This window comes from Vicugna pacos, chromosome 6 (genome assembly GCF_048564905.1).
Source record: "Vicugna pacos chromosome 6, VicPac4, whole genome shotgun sequence".
Taxonomy (NCBI): Eukaryota; Metazoa; Chordata; class Mammalia; order Artiodactyla; family Camelidae; genus Vicugna; species Vicugna pacos.
This window is the reverse complement of record NC_132992.1, coordinates 76,771,756-76,787,075: the sequence shown is the minus strand read 5'-3', so window position 1 is coordinate 76,787,075 and position 15,320 is coordinate 76,771,756. Positions and strand designations below refer to the sequence as shown.

General features: G+C 42.9%; 1 long non-coding RNA gene across 3 annotated transcripts in view; it reads right to left on the bottom strand.

Annotated features, from left to right (window-relative positions):
• LOC116281011 (uncharacterized) overlaps nucleotides 1-15,075 on the bottom strand; it is a 183,889-nt gene extending 168,814 nt beyond the window's left edge. For all 3 annotated transcript variants that reach the window (XR_012073775.1, XR_012073776.1, XR_012073777.1), the window contains exons 1-2: nucleotides 14,869-15,075; nucleotides 9,261-9,403 (exon numbers count right to left, since the gene is read on the bottom strand). This is a non-coding gene — a long non-coding RNA (uncharacterized lncRNA). The remainder of the gene's footprint in view (nucleotides 1-9,260; nucleotides 9,404-14,868) is intronic.
• Between the last annotated feature and the right edge of the window lie 245 nt (nucleotides 15,076-15,320).

Sequence of the window (15,320 nt, the reverse complement as noted above, 5' to 3'; positions counted from 1 at the left end):
GCAGGGTAAGCTTGTTGATGGAATCTTTAGCTCAGGATACGTAAGTCAGGAAGGCCAACGGACATGCCACAGCCTCAGGAGGACAAAAGGGGAGCAATTTAAGGAAAAGAGAAATTCTGGGGAAAATGGGCCTGGAGGTAAACAAACCCCACACCATACTCACCTTCCTCTGCGGTGACCAGCTTTCTCTGAGAGCCATTACTAATACCTGATGTCTAGAGCTGCGGTTTTAACCCAGTTCTCCCAAATCCCCAAGAACAGGCTCTGCCTTCTCCAAATATAAAAAAGTTCAGAGAAAAAAAAAGCGAGAAAAATATAAAGTCAGCAGGGAGGAAAGAATAACTTTGAGAGTCTGTCTTTAAGTCTGTGCTAGTTCCTTTAGATTTTAGGACCTCAAGGCAATGAACATTTTTATTCCTAATTTTTTAAGCATCCAGCTCCCTCACAGGTGTCCGTTTCATTGGCTTCAAAACTGTGCCCTTAGAATGAACTTCTCCAAGGCTGGAGTAAATAAACATCCTTCTTCTATGAGATCATGTCTCCTTTTCATAAAGTATCTCTGTTCTGTTCTCCTGGAATTTCTAAATGCATGCTTTCTTGATTTTGCAAATGGGCAGACCTTGGGGAAAGAAAAAGGGTGAGAAGAGAAAGGGGGCAGGGGGGGCTGAAGATAAAAATGTGGCAAAGCGCAAATCTCAGCCCAGTCCTGTCCGAGCGTCTGCCAGGGGCTTGTCTCAAAAGAAGCAGAAACTTCCAAGACACAGACTTCTAATCCCACATGAGGAATCATGGTCAGTCAACTCCACCGACTGCAGGCTGGAGACCTGCATTACACCTAAGAGGTGGAAGAGGTAGTGATTCCTGCCTGTTTATTCTCTGTGCTATCTCATTGCCAGGGCTGGAAATTCCCCATGGCTTGAAATAAACCCACAGGCGAGACCTCAACAGTTAGGGACAGGGACCCACCTTGCTTCTGACTGCGCTCCCTCCAACTCCCTCTTTGCCGATTGATCGCACCTTGCCCTTGGCTCCTTGCTTCTGTGTCCAGGACAACCCCATGCGGGTTGGTAATTGGTCAATTTGGAAATAAAGACAGCAGTTAGGAAGGCCGAGAGCACCTTTCAGTAGCGGCTAGTCACTGGTCATTCCAGAGAAGAGGAAGCGTCTTTCCCTGCTCATCCACGTGCTCCAATAGCAGTTACCTCCCTTGAACTAACTGTTCATTGCTCTACATACATAGGTCATCTGAATCAAACCCGACAAAGTGGGTCATAGGATCTCCACCTCCTAAAGAGGGAAACTGTAGGCAGAATATGAGGAATTTGACTTCAAACTTCATGCTCTTTTGACCTTGCCGCGCCTGCCTGTCTCAGAGCACCAAGGGGAGGGCCAGACCAGCGTGGTTAAAGGCATTACGAATATGCAGCTACTTTTTAGCTATACAGGTTTTATGCTTTACCTACTGTTTGGGCATCATAGCCTCTTCATAATAGTATAGCAAAATCTACTCCTATTTTTGGTACAAAACTTTTATTGTTTCACTAGTTTTCATTGATATATTTCCCTCTGTGTGAACACTTAATACATAGAATAAAATTCCATTACAAAATCAATGAAAAAATTAACACCTATGAGTGTTTCCAGACTTTACTAGGTGTAAAGGGGAAAACTGAGTCATGGCATATTTAAGTATATGCAATGATGAATAGGTCTGACTGTTCTCTTGAAATTTCTATGATTCTCCCAGTGCCTTGAAAGAGGCTCCTAGTATACAGACACTGTCACCTTTCTCCTGGACCACCCAAGAGTGGCCGTGTGCCACAGGGACCCATATCCTGTGGCTTACTACAACAGATCCTGTTCTGGCCTGCCAGTCTTTCTGTCAACCTGTCCTTGAATGTCTTAGGCAGCCCATAAATGACACCAGCATGATTGCTATTCAGTTGATAAAAAGCAGATATCCTCAATTTATCCTTTTTATTTTTCTCTCCACAAATTTTTCGAAAATTTTAAAAGTACAGAAAAGTACAAAGAAAATCTAATAACCATCCAATTTCCATCCTCCCATAGTTAGCCACTGCTAATATCATATTGATTTCCACACTTTTCTTTGGTTTTTAAGTTTAAAAATCACTCATTTTTATAAAAAATGGCACACATCTATCATAAAAATGTAAAGAATGTAGAAAAATCACAAAGGCAAAGGTCAAAAAAGAAATTCAAATCCCATGTCAGGAATAACTATTCATATTAAGTTAAAATGGTCACGCATGTCTTTCTAGGCACAAATACAGAGAGAAGGAAAGATAGAAGAGAAAGAGAAAGGCAAAAAATGTGTTTATTAAAATGAGTTTATTCTTGCATATGAATGTCTTCATTAAAAAGAAATAGTTTCAAATTTACTTTGATTTTACAAAAATAAAAGAAATGGTGAAATAGAAGGAACTATTGAACTTCAAATAAATCTTTCATCACTTAAAAAAATTTTTTTTAATCTCTCTGAGGTTAAGAAATTAGTTTATTAAAAACGTCAGAGAATTGCAGTCTTTTTTAAGGGTGCATATTTTGGTAGTTTCTCTTCACTCCGCTATTTCCTATGAAACATAAAGATTTCAATAGTCTCACATTTCTTTCTCTTCTCTCCCCCACTTCTTAATATTTGCTAGCTATATTATTATTTTTACATTGTCCATGTTTATAACACTCCCATTTTATCTACCTATATTTCCCACAGTTGTTTAATGTTAGTTCTACATTTATACGAATTCAGTTTTCACCACCAGTATTTACCAGGGCTTCGAATACTCCTGTATTCTGCATTCTGATTCACATGTTAAGTGGCTGGCTTTATGTGCATGCAGTTCCCCCACCCCCAAGAAGTTCCTACAGGTGCTGTTAATATCTCTTGTGTTTCAAAATTCCCTTTGCACCTGAACGTCACTTCAGACAAGTAAAAGAACCCAAGGTCAAATACTTCCCTTTTGGGATTTTAGAGCTCTGCTTCCATTGTCTTCTGCCATTAAATATTGTTGTGGGGAAATCTGAGACCAACCTTATGCTTTTTTTCTCCTTATAAAGGGCTTGCTTTTCCTCTCTAGATTCCTAAAGAATTATTTCTTTATTATTCAATTTCCATTTCTTAACTCAAATATGTCTTAGTGTTGAGCTTTATGCTTCTAATTTTCCTAGAAAACAGCATGCCCTTTGGATCTACAGACTCAGTTTTGTCTTCTAGAGAACAGTTTCTTCATTATTTCCCTGAATCCGTCTTTAGAGATACCCCATACTTTTATGTAGTTTTTTTGTACTTTATTTCTATTAGCTTCAATTTGATTGTTTTAACTTCTGTTCTCTTAATTACATTTACCAAGACTGCAAGTCTTTCCTCTATATTAATGATTCAACTTTCAGCAATGTTTAAATTTTGTTCTTTGCTGTTACCAATTATTAGCTCTAGAGTGACATCAGTTAGCTCTTGAATTTAATTCCGTAGCTCTTCCATAACTTTTTGATTTTACTCTCTTGTTTTATTATCTTTGAGTTTTTTACTTACCATATTTGTTCTCTTATAACAAATTGTTCTATAACATAAAGTGACTGTAAAGAATTTTCTTCTGTTTCTTGAGTTATGTTTTCTTTTAAAACACAGTCTCTGTGATATACTTCTTGCTTGCTCGCTTCAGTTTGTGGTTTGCTTGTTGACTCTCTTGCTCTAGTAGGTTTGCGTCACTGCCATGCTGTTTATATCTCGCTCATTCTCAACAGCCCCGAGTAGACTCTCCATCTGACCTGACACACTGGGCTGACTGCTTGACTGTCTTCATACTATTTAGAAACCAGTTTAGTTTCCTGTCCAAGCCACAGCTGGAAGAAGTCACCTGAGATGGTAGGCAGGGTAGAGCAGACTGGGTTGGGAAACTTAATCCTGATCTCTGCTCCACTATATGATATCTGTACTGTAAGATTCATGCACATGGCAATGTATCTCACTCCCATTGTTAGGTGACCTTGGGCTTCAGCAGGCAACCTTGGGCTTCAGGAGGCTTCTCCAATTCCATGCCTGACCATGGAACAACCCTCACCATTTTCATTCAGTATCCACTCCCACCATTCCTCGGTCAGATGAAGAAAAATTTAGGTCAGTTTGCTCAGTTTGCTCCTCTTCAAATTTGGGGCTATTAGTGAGAATTCTAGCTTGTGAAGAGTCCAGGCAAAGTTAGGATTCTATCTTTTCCAGCATCTTCTGAGGCTCTCCACAGAAGCTAGTTTTTAAAGTTTATTATATCTTATAAGTTGATAGAAAGAAAGAAAGAAAGATAGATAGATAAATAGATAGATAGATATAGTGTAGGTAGATAGGTATTATATACATAGTTATCAGTTATCTATAAAAAGACATTATATATCTTTAACCTTATAACTACATTATATCTCTTTCTTCCTTTTGTTACTGTTTAAGACTTTTTTCTGCTTTTATGATTTTTTTCTTATTTCATTAGGTTTTGGGGAAAAGATGCAGTCTGAGTCTATTGCGTTAATCCAAAATCTTCAACTTTTTCTAGAGGATGGGAAGTTGTACAACACACTCCCACGTGCACTCAGGGTTGAGAAAAATTTCTGGCACACCAGCTGAACCTTGCTCCTCTCCTACTCAACAATACAGATAAGGAAAGCAGGTGAGAGGCACCCACTCATTCAGTAAACACTGGTTGAGCGATCCTCTATGGTATACACGGTACCAGGCGCTAAAATACAGTGATGAGGAGAACGGGGCACAGTCTGAGTCCTCACAGAGCTGAGAGGCTAGTGGAGCATTAATCAAAGAATCACACAAATAACTTAAAAGGATTTTAGTTTTATGAGCTGAAAAGAACTCTGTGGCTGGACTGGAGGTGATGCTGGCACAAAGATGTGAAAGTACTTAACGCCACTGAACTGTACACATAAACATGGTCGAGATGGCAAATTTTGTTATGTGTACTTTACTAGAATTTTTTTAAATGACATTAAGTATTATGAGAGGAGGGGAAATAATGCTATGAAAGCATAGATGAGGGAAGGTCAGAAGACCCTTCCCTGAGGGAGAAATGATTGAGCTGAAATCCAATGGAACAATAGGATGGAAGTTATTATAGGACAACCTTGAAATCACTCCAATTTATAAAGAAGATACATCATTCACAAATGTGGGTACTTTATTATTGGTGTGGCAGGATCATGTATTTGAAATATTAACCAATATTTTTTCCCTGTATGTCCTTTCACCTTTCTACCCTTCTCCCCACGCCCACCCGCAAGCAGCACAGCTAGCCTGCACTTGTTTTGCAGGGAGATGGGAGGCAGAGAGACAGGCAAAGGGAAAGGCAAACAGCCTTTAAGATTCATCCTAGATTTGGGTTTTCCATAAGACTAGGAATTTAGGTGAAGCAAACAGAATTTGGGGTATTGGTTTTTAGAGAGAAATCAATCATGGATAAAAGAGAAAGGATTTCTCCCTAGATTTAAAAGAATTTTCCAAGCTTGAGCTAGGAAGTATAAAGGGAGGCAATGAGCTTATAGAAATCAGGGATGCTGAGGAAGGGGTACATGGGGCCAACCCCCCCGGGAGGCATTAAGATGCCCAGGTAGGCGTGAGATGAGGCATTTAGGAGCAGGAAAGAGGATCCTCGTTCTCAGGGAAGAGCCTTGGGAGAAAGCAGCAAGATGCAAAGAAGGAATGGCTACCTGGTGCTTCTGAGACAGCTCAAAGGAGCCACCGTGGCCTCACAGAATATGACAGAGCAATTGCTGTGCCCCTAAAGGTATAGGAAGTGGAACAGTGAGCTAATGAGTCTGAAACTTACGGAAGAGAGGATAGATGTCTCCTTGGCAACCTGAGTGAACTGATAACCAAGGACCAGATGAGTAGTGGACTTCTCAGCAGACGCCTTGGGCCCAAATGACAGCAAGGACTTGGAGGACCGCCCCCACGCACTTATCAAATGCCTTCACATCGCCCCCTGCCCCCTGCTGCACCACCCACCCCAGAATTAGGGACATAAACTGACTAAGATGAAGTTTCTGCTGTCCTGTCGGAGCCAGCCGACAATCGATCAGGTCCAGAAACCTGTGCTGCAGGACTGAGAAAAGAAAGACAAGACTAAAAGGTGGGGTTGTTTGCCATACCTTGAGGCAAGACTAGCCAGTGATAACGTTGCATAGGTTCCTTAAAATTTGTAGAAGGAACACTGAATGCAAACCTTTTGCAATCATCAGGATATAAAGGAATAGTATAAAAGCAATCTTTCAAATCAATTATAATTTTATAAGTTCCTTCAGGAATTTCCATAGGAGTAGGCAGACCAGGTTGTAAAGAACCCATCAATTCCAAAGTCTCATTTACTTTACGTAAATCCTGCAACAATCTCCATTTACCAGACTTCTTTTTTATAATAAATATAGGAGAATTCCAAGGCGAATTAGAAGGAGCAATATGTCCGTTGTCCAATTGTTCCTGCACCAATTGTTTCGCAGCGGCAATTTTTTCTTGAGAAAGGGGCCATTGATCGACCCATACAGGTTGATCAGATTTCCATACAATAGGATCCGCATGGGCCGCAGGACGATCAAAGGCCCCCATTAAAAATACCCTAAGCCTTTTCTATCTCTCTTTCCTTTAACCTGCAAGGGTTGAGTAATTCCCTGGTTGTGCTTTCCTAAGCCTTGATTTGGGTATAGTCCTTGTGACAGCAATTGGTGAGAAATCGTAGGATTAGGACTATACAAAAATACTCCCATGTTTGACATAATATCTCTTCCCCATAAATTAACAGGCAAATTAGGAAGGATATATGGTTGAAATACCCCAGAATGTCCTTCCTCATCTTTCCAGGAAAGAAAAGCAGAACTTTGTTCTGGATTACGAGACTGGCCAATTCCTTGTAACATAGACAGAGCAATTTGCTTTGGCCAGTGTTCAGGCCAGTGGGAAGCAGCAATTACAGAAATATCTGCTCCAGTATCTAGAATGCCTTTAAATTTTTTGCCTTGAATCTCTAAAGTTAACTCAGGTCTCTGATCGCTTATCTGTTGAACCCAATAAGCATCAGAGGAACCAAAACCTGCAGTGCCTCTTTTAAAATTAGACTTATTCTTTCCAACAGTAAGAGTAGGTAACAATATCAATTGAGCAATACGTTGGCCTGCAGGAATGGCTGTTATTGTTCTAGGAGAATGAACCATTACCTTGATCTCTCCTTCAAAATCAGAGTCAATCATTCCTGGAGCAACAAGTAACCCTTTCATAGTTGTACTACTGCATCCTAATAATGATCCTACACTGCCGGGAGGTAAAGGCCCATAAATTCCAGTAGGGAGGGCTTGCATTCCCATTTCTGGGGTTAATACTGTGTAGGTGGTGGCACAGAGGTCCAATCCTGCACTTCCTGGGGTTGCTCTATAGAGGTCTGAAATACTTGGTCTGGAAGAAACGGGTTGTGGCTGACCTGAGCGGTCTCCTGAATTGCCTCGTAACATTGTTTCGGGGCCTGGGGCTGGCCCCTCACCCAGTTTCCCTGGTTCAGAAGTTGTCCATTTATGTCAGTTTTAGATCGACAGTCCTTAGCCCAATGTTTTTCATTTTTACATCTGGGACACAGGCTTGGGCCTGTAACTAATGTATTTTGACCCATTGGCTGCTGTCCCCGTTAGGACATTGATTTGCTCGATGTCCCAATTGGCCACACGCATAACAACTACCAGGAGGACCAGCTACTCTGGAAGATCCTTGGAAATTGTGTTTAGGACGATTTTGTTGAAATAAAACCTCTTTTACTGTTTTTCCTTGTAAAGCAGCGGCTAAGGCTATTCCTTGAACATAGGAAGGTCCTATATCAGCACAAATTCGTATAAAATCAGCCAAATTACTCTTTTTTCTATAAGGTCTAAGAGCTGCCTGGCAAGCAGAATTAGCATTTTCATAGGCCAACTGTTTAGCTAAAACCAATCCTGCTTGCTCGTCCCCTATAACCTTACCAATGGTCTCCATAAGGCGAGCAACAAAATCCTGATATGGCTCGTCGGGAACTTGTCGGATCTTAGACAGATCCTCAGTTTTATTTTCAGAGTTTGGCAGCTTCCTCCATGCTCTCAACGCTGCTGCATTTATTTGAGGATAAGCACCAGACAAATATCCTAATTGTGAATAGGTATCCTGGTATTGTCCCTCTCCGGTCAGTTGTTCTAAGGTAACCTGAATACCTTGTCTTTGATTAATACTTGCTGTTGCTGCACAATTTTCATAAAATTCTGATTTCCAGAGTAAATAATTTCCTCCAGATAAACAGGCGCGTGCCACTTGCTTCCAGTCATTAGGAGGCAAATATTGATTTCCTAAACTTTCAACAATGGCTTGTGTAAAAGGCGCAGTAGGTCCATATTGAGCACAAGCCATTTTTAATTCTTTTAATTGTTTAAAAGGAATAGTTTCATAGTATCTCTGTTGTTGGGCATCCTCAAGGACTGGATATACTAAAGAAAAACCAGGAATGTGTTCTCCTTCTTTACTAGCTTGTTGCAAAGCCTTTTGTAAAGGACTTAAAACAACAAATTTTGGTGTCCATGCCTCCTGGGATGTGTAACCAGGAGGGGGAGAAGAAGTTAGAGGTAAGGTCCTATGGTTATTTTTAGAAACATTTTGTTGAACACATTCTGTAATAATGTTTTTAAGCTTAGTCATGTCAAAATTTTTATTTTCTTCAGTTAAAAAGACACCCCAAGGGTCTTCATCCCTATGATATTGAGCAGCTTGCTCCTCTAATTCCTCCTGATCGGCTGGATCTAATTCTGAATCAAAAGGATTGTCACTTGCATTTACTGCAGGAGGAGCAGAGGGCGCTTCTTTCAATTCTGTATTAGTAGGAGCGGAAGGCTCAATATTTTCTATCTTGACTGTATCTAATTTCTCTCCCTCAGTAGCTGGATCGAGGCAATCTCGAATTAACTGCCATAAGGGCAAAACAGTGGCCGGTAATTTATTTGGGCCATTAGCCGTATAATAATCTCTCAAACGAACCCCAACAACTCTCCAGGTTTCTAAATTGACAGCGCCTTGTTCTGGAAACCAAGGACAAATTTCCTCCACAAAAACAAGAAATTGTTCTAAACGTTGCTTTGTAACCTGAATTCCTCTTTCTTTTAACATAACTCTAAGCATCTGTACAAATAAACCTTTACTATTATTTTGCCCCATACTCTCAAATACACTCCCCGCGGAAACTTACTTTCACTTTAAATCCGAGAGCTCTCTGTTCTCTTCCGCGGCGGTCGCTGCAGCAAAGTCCTTCCAGATTTCAGGTCCCCGTTCGGGCGCCACTTGTCGGAGCCAGCCGACAATCGATCAGGTCCAGAAACCTGTGCTGCAGGACTGAGAAAAGGAAAGACGTAACAAAGAGACAGCAAGACAAGACAAATTGGGGTTGAGAGGGTCTCACTCTAGCCCGCAAGACGCTAGGTCAAGAGTGGACGACGAGTTTATTTCTTGCAGTTAATTTATATGATTTTAACCCATTAGCTCATACATCCCTGCATGTAGGCAAAGGTATTGTTTTAAGGCACATTAACAACGTGTACTAAAATCATTAACTTGTATATTGTTACAGACATCATTATTGTTTACAGTTCTCGTAAAACTAAGATTAAGAGTTCCTGGAACCAAGATGATAAACTAAGGCATTGTTCCTCTAAGCTAACATCGTGACTCGTGTGCTATTATCTCAGGTGATTGTTCTCTAAAAAGATCACTGACTTGTGTGCCGATTGTATCTCTCCCTCTGAAGGTCCTTTGTGACTTAATAGCTCAGGATATTTCCTCAGGCATAGGCGCACCTGGTGCATTCTTTAGTAAAAGAGGTGGCGGGACAGAGATTGTTCTAACTCAATTGACCTTTGAGCCGGGCGCCCCGCACTGTGGGAGTTTAGGCCCATCCTTTGTGCTCGGCAGCCTCAATCTCAGAGCCTGGCGCCCTGCACTTTGGGGTTTTACGCCCAAGTTTTGTGCTCGGCAGCCCTCCGTCACGAGCGGCTCCCCGCACTGTCCTACCTAATGGAATCAGGGAACAAAATAAACTTAGAATGACTCACTGGAGGATAAAGCAGGTTGCAGTTTTTGCTCCCTGATTTCTAGGCTGAGATTCATTGCAATGAGCAAATTTCCCCTTATGCACTCCTTACAGTTCTGAGTACTACACCTGTGTGGCATGGCACAAAGGTTTAGAATCACTGATATACACGTTCCCTGCTGGGACATCACATTGGCAAAGTCCAGCCCGTCAGCCATGGGTGAGGATCAGCGCTGGCCACTCCAACAAAGGGGTCTACAACAGCCCCAGGCCCGGGTGTGGAAACAGGCAGCCCTGCCCTATTGTTCTAACATGTTGTGCTGCTTCTTTCTTGTTACTTTAATTTGCAAACTTGATAAATCTCATAAATTGCTTACTGACCATGATGATGTCTTAATTTGTCTTTTTTTTTTAACCTCCTGCTGAATATTCAGCACCTAGAACAGCAGCTGGTACGTACGTAGTAGGTCCTCAGTAAATATCTGGTGAATGAAAGATTGTCTAATACAGGGTAAAGAATCTATACAAACTTCAAATGACTACCAGGAGGCCTGGGTTGAGCAGCTGGGCCAACTCTCCATGAAACTCTGGGTATACTCAGAGACAGTCTGATGCTTTTAGATAACTTGGCCTAATTTTTAAGACAAAAATTCTGAACCAGCTGAGTCCTAATTGCAAAAATATTCTCAACATCTGGAATGTAGAATATCTAATTGATCGTGCCTATCAATATCCAGTTGAAGAGAAGCCTGGAGGTTAGAACCTGCCACTTTTAAAATATTATACTAAGCTGTTTAGGCCTTTAAATGTTGCGTTAAACTCACAATATGAGTGTGACGCTGTGTTCAATGCTGGGAGCCATCTGCATGGGGAGGAAAGGGGGTTCCAAACAGTGTGGTCATGCCGCCCTCTTGTGGTGAAATGCCATAGCTTCTGAAACACTCTGTCCGTGGAAAAACTTCCTACACTGACCACGGTCTGTGACTTTGCAAACTTAACAGATGTTATTTACTTCACTTAATCTTCATAACAACCCTACTATCAAAAATGCCACTAATATCTCTACATTAAAGATGAGAAAACAGAGGCTCAGAGAAGTTAGCATGCCCAAGTCCTCTCTAAAGGTCGTTAAGTGAAAGAGCTGGGACTCAAACCCAGGGTGTCTGATTCCAAAGCAAATTTGCTTCCCACTTTATCATACAAATTATTATTGTTCCTAGTTGTAGCTCCAGTGTCTTACGTATAATGTATACTCATGAAATACTTGTTGGGTGTATGAATAACAGGAGCAGTAGTTATAGCTTTGCAACAGCAGTAATATATATACACATACATATACAAATATATGCACATGCACATATATATACACACACACATATCATGGGTTGAGTGCCTGCCATGCACACTCATTATCTGAGTGTGCTCAAGCAGAGCAAAGTTGACTTTTCTATATAATTTTTAGCTTCTATTTAAATAATTTAAGCACCCTCTTTTCACTGACACGTATTCATCATTCAACAAGTATTTATGAAGAACCTACTATGTGCTAAACACAGCTCAAGCTGTGGTGAGGCATGAGCGATGTGCCTCAAGCTTCATGGCCAGTTTGCTGCCTTCACTTCGCTTCTCTAAAAGATGGAACTGGACCACAACCCTGCATCTATTTGCTGTGGGCTGTTTTGAAGCACGAGCCTTCGTTATTAACATCCTAGACCATCTAAATGACTCAAGAGTCTGCAGCATGCAATAGCTTTTTTAAAGGGGAAGGGGTGGAGGAGGATTGTGCTGTGTTTTTTAATTGCACTCATCAAAACAGCCCTCGCAAAACTGTCAGTATTTGCGAATCTGAGCCTCTGGCAGTCTTTGTAACTGTCACGGGGCGGGCTTCAGAAGTCATGAGCCCATGGCAAGACGCAGATTAAAGCATAAAGACCCCAAAGCCACCGCCTGTTTCCCAGCTTAATGAGCCACTCGATAGCCAAATATTCAGGAAGCATGAGCAAGGAACGGGGAATCTGAGGGAAGAGGTGTTTGGGTATCTATCCAACAGATAATTCCATTCGATCCAAAAATGAAAATATTTGCGTGTATGTTACTGAACCAAGGTTCAGGCAGCGAGACACCAAGTCATTAAATCCCTATTTGTATAACAACAAGGAAACAGAATAATAACTAAGATCCCTTTCACCTTCAAAATATTCTGATTGAAATTAGAGGAAAACTACCTTTCAGTTTTCTTTTCTCTGAGATCAGAGAATCAATCTTAAACATACCCCACTGTGTTCTAAAATCTGTCTTTTTTTTTTTTACCACAAATTTATTTTCAATCAACCAAGATCTGTCAAATAATGCTATGTGCGCCAGCAGAATGCAGCTCTGGGGTTGGGTTCGTCAGGGAAGGGAAGCTGACATCACCGATGATGACCCCTTCAGCGTCACTGCTCTGACCTCCCCGGATGTGTCTTTCTTTCCTGTCTAAGGGGAGGGGGGCACCCAGCAAGTAAGCAGCTTGCGGAAGGCTGAAAGGTCTCCAAAGTGTGGCATAGAGGGAATGAGCAGGTGCTTTGGTAGCAGATTACGTGCTGAAGGGGAGCTCTTGCCTGGAAAGGGGAACAGGCAGGGAGGTCAGTGTCGCAGACTCAGCTGAGCAGTTGCAGGATGCATTGATCTCCCCTGTCTCAAATTCGATGTCCGAGTCTCCAAAGCTGAATCCTCCCTTTCCCCCAGTGTCACTGGCCTACATGCGCATCTCTCTTCCTGAGAGATGCCAAGGGAAGAAAGCAGCACTGTGTTCTCTCTGTGTTCTCCCAGAGGCTAAGCAGTGGTGGCAGCAAGTACACAGGACTCACTCATCCTCCAAGGGGCTCTCTGAAGTCACCCCAGGGGGTTTCAGGGGCAGGATTCTCCCACAAGACCCACGCAGGGGGACAAGCAGCTTGAGGGAGTTGAGGGCACCCTCAAGAGACCCTGCTGCCCAGTATGTCACATAAACCCCACAGAGAGATTCCCCGGATTCCAGTCTTATCAGAGCAGGACGCCTTCAAGATCCTGCCTGACAGCCAGCAAGGTCTCATTATCTTCAGCAAAACTCTGACCCTCTGTGGGTCTGTTATCTTTTCTAAAGTGAGAAGATGAAATTAAATGATATCATAGGACAAATCCAGTCCTAAAACCTTTTAAAGAAGCGAAAGTAAACTGCCACCCTAGGTCGCCCCTCAGTCTACAAAATCAAATGCTTCAGAAGCTACAGATTTGCAAACACATTTCCACCTTCTTACCCTACTTCCTTGCAAAATTGCACAAGACATGTAAAATGTGCTTGGTTACAGGGCCACTATGTCCCTGTGGTTAAATTTATTAGATCTCCTATGGTCACCCTAGTAGAAACAGAATCTAACATAAAATTGGATGAAGACGGGAGGGATAGAGCTCAGCGGCAGAGCACATGCTTAGCATGCATGACGTCCTGGGTTCAATCCCCAGTACCTCCGTTAAAAAAGCAAATGAAAATAAACCTAATTGCCTCCCCATCCCCCCCCCAAAATAAGATAAATAAATAAGGAACAGCTGGGATTCCCGATGTGCACAGACTAGCTTACACAGATAACCACTGCCTGAGCCCCACAAGCCTTATTTAGGTCATTTTGGTTTGTGTGCAGAGACGTTCCCTTCTAAGTCAACACTACTGAGCATTCACTCAAAACTCCACACAACCCTGAATATGCACCAGTGTTTCTTAAAGTTCAGATACATGTAACGCTCTTCCACAAGGCAGCCTGGCCTCCAGGCCTAACTGGCAAGTATTTTTTCACACTCCTTTAGCGATGGCTTTTTACTCAGTTCCCTTCTGAGCACAAGCTGTTAGTTTTTGCCACTAGCAGCAACCAGTCAGGTGAGCTTCTCCAATTTCATCAGAGGGAAGGGCGTTTTTACTGGGGAGGAGGGGGCAGGGGCTCCTATCTGTATGCCAGGCGAGCCCCCGCCCCACCCCTCACCACCGTGTCTGCCTACACCTCCACCATCTAATTTACATTCCACAACCACAAGTGGCAGGCTCACCTCCACCTGGTCACCCCCTGAGCCCAGCTAGGGCTGATCCCCCACCCCCACAGTCTAACCCTAGCCATCAGTCTGGCTTTGCTTACCCACTTTCAATGAATGTATCGTTTCTATTCTGTCACAACATTCATTCCGGGCTACCCCCATTTAGTTCTGTTCGCTCCCTTCTTATCTCTCTCCCAGTTCAAGGTCCCTGGTGACCTCATACAACCTAACAACTAACCAACTCTCTCAAACCGTCTTATCAAGAGGGATGAAAATTAAAGTCTCTTATTTATACCAGAGACCCTAGGAAGCCTGAAAGCTCAGGAGCTCTGGAATCTCAGTGACCCTCCCTCCACCCCTCACCCCCTGCCCTAAAAATCCATCTCCATCACCCTCTGCCCAACCTGCTGAGAAAGAAGGGCCCAGCTGTTGGAGGAGGTCATGGAGAGGCCATGACCACCGGCTGACCCACGAGCTAGACCCCGGCAATCCGAGGTTTGCACCCCCTCCCCTGTACCTTGTGCCCTCTGGTCCCTCAGGGGGAGCCGTTTTCAAGGATGCAGCCTTGAGAGAGAAAAGTGCTGTTGATACCATCTGCATGGAATACGTGACTGGATCCCGGTAAGGCCTCTGTAAAAACGTTAAGATTGTAGCCGGCGGGCGGTGCGGAATCTATTCGTCTTAGCCTCCTATGTAAGTTCCCTTGCTTATTAAACCTGTCACCTACCAGTCCGGAGTGGCTGCCTCCTTCTTCAGTCTCTCCTTGTCCTCCACGTCTGGGGGCCAGTGTCGGCTCTCAACCGGAGAACTCGCCAGGTTGCAGACCAACACCAGCTACACACCGAAAACAGCCCCTCGGTTCGGCGTCTGTGTCCGTGTCCGCGTTCGCGCAGGCGCCGTGCGCACACACGCCGCGCACACACGCCACGTGTCCCCTCCCGGACCCTGTCCTGCTGCTGGAGCAGCGCCCCTAAGTCCTTCCTCTTGCGGCTCTACTCCCAGCGTGCCGTATGCTCTTTTTTTTTCTTTCTTTCATTAGAAGAGATTGCAGTTAATTTTTTTAATCTCTGGAAGTTTACGATATCTCCTGAAAGAAGTGGGGAATGGGGGCTTGTGAGTATTGTATATATCTTCCAAGGACTTAGTTGAACCTGCAAAAACTCAGGCATCTCTCCGTCG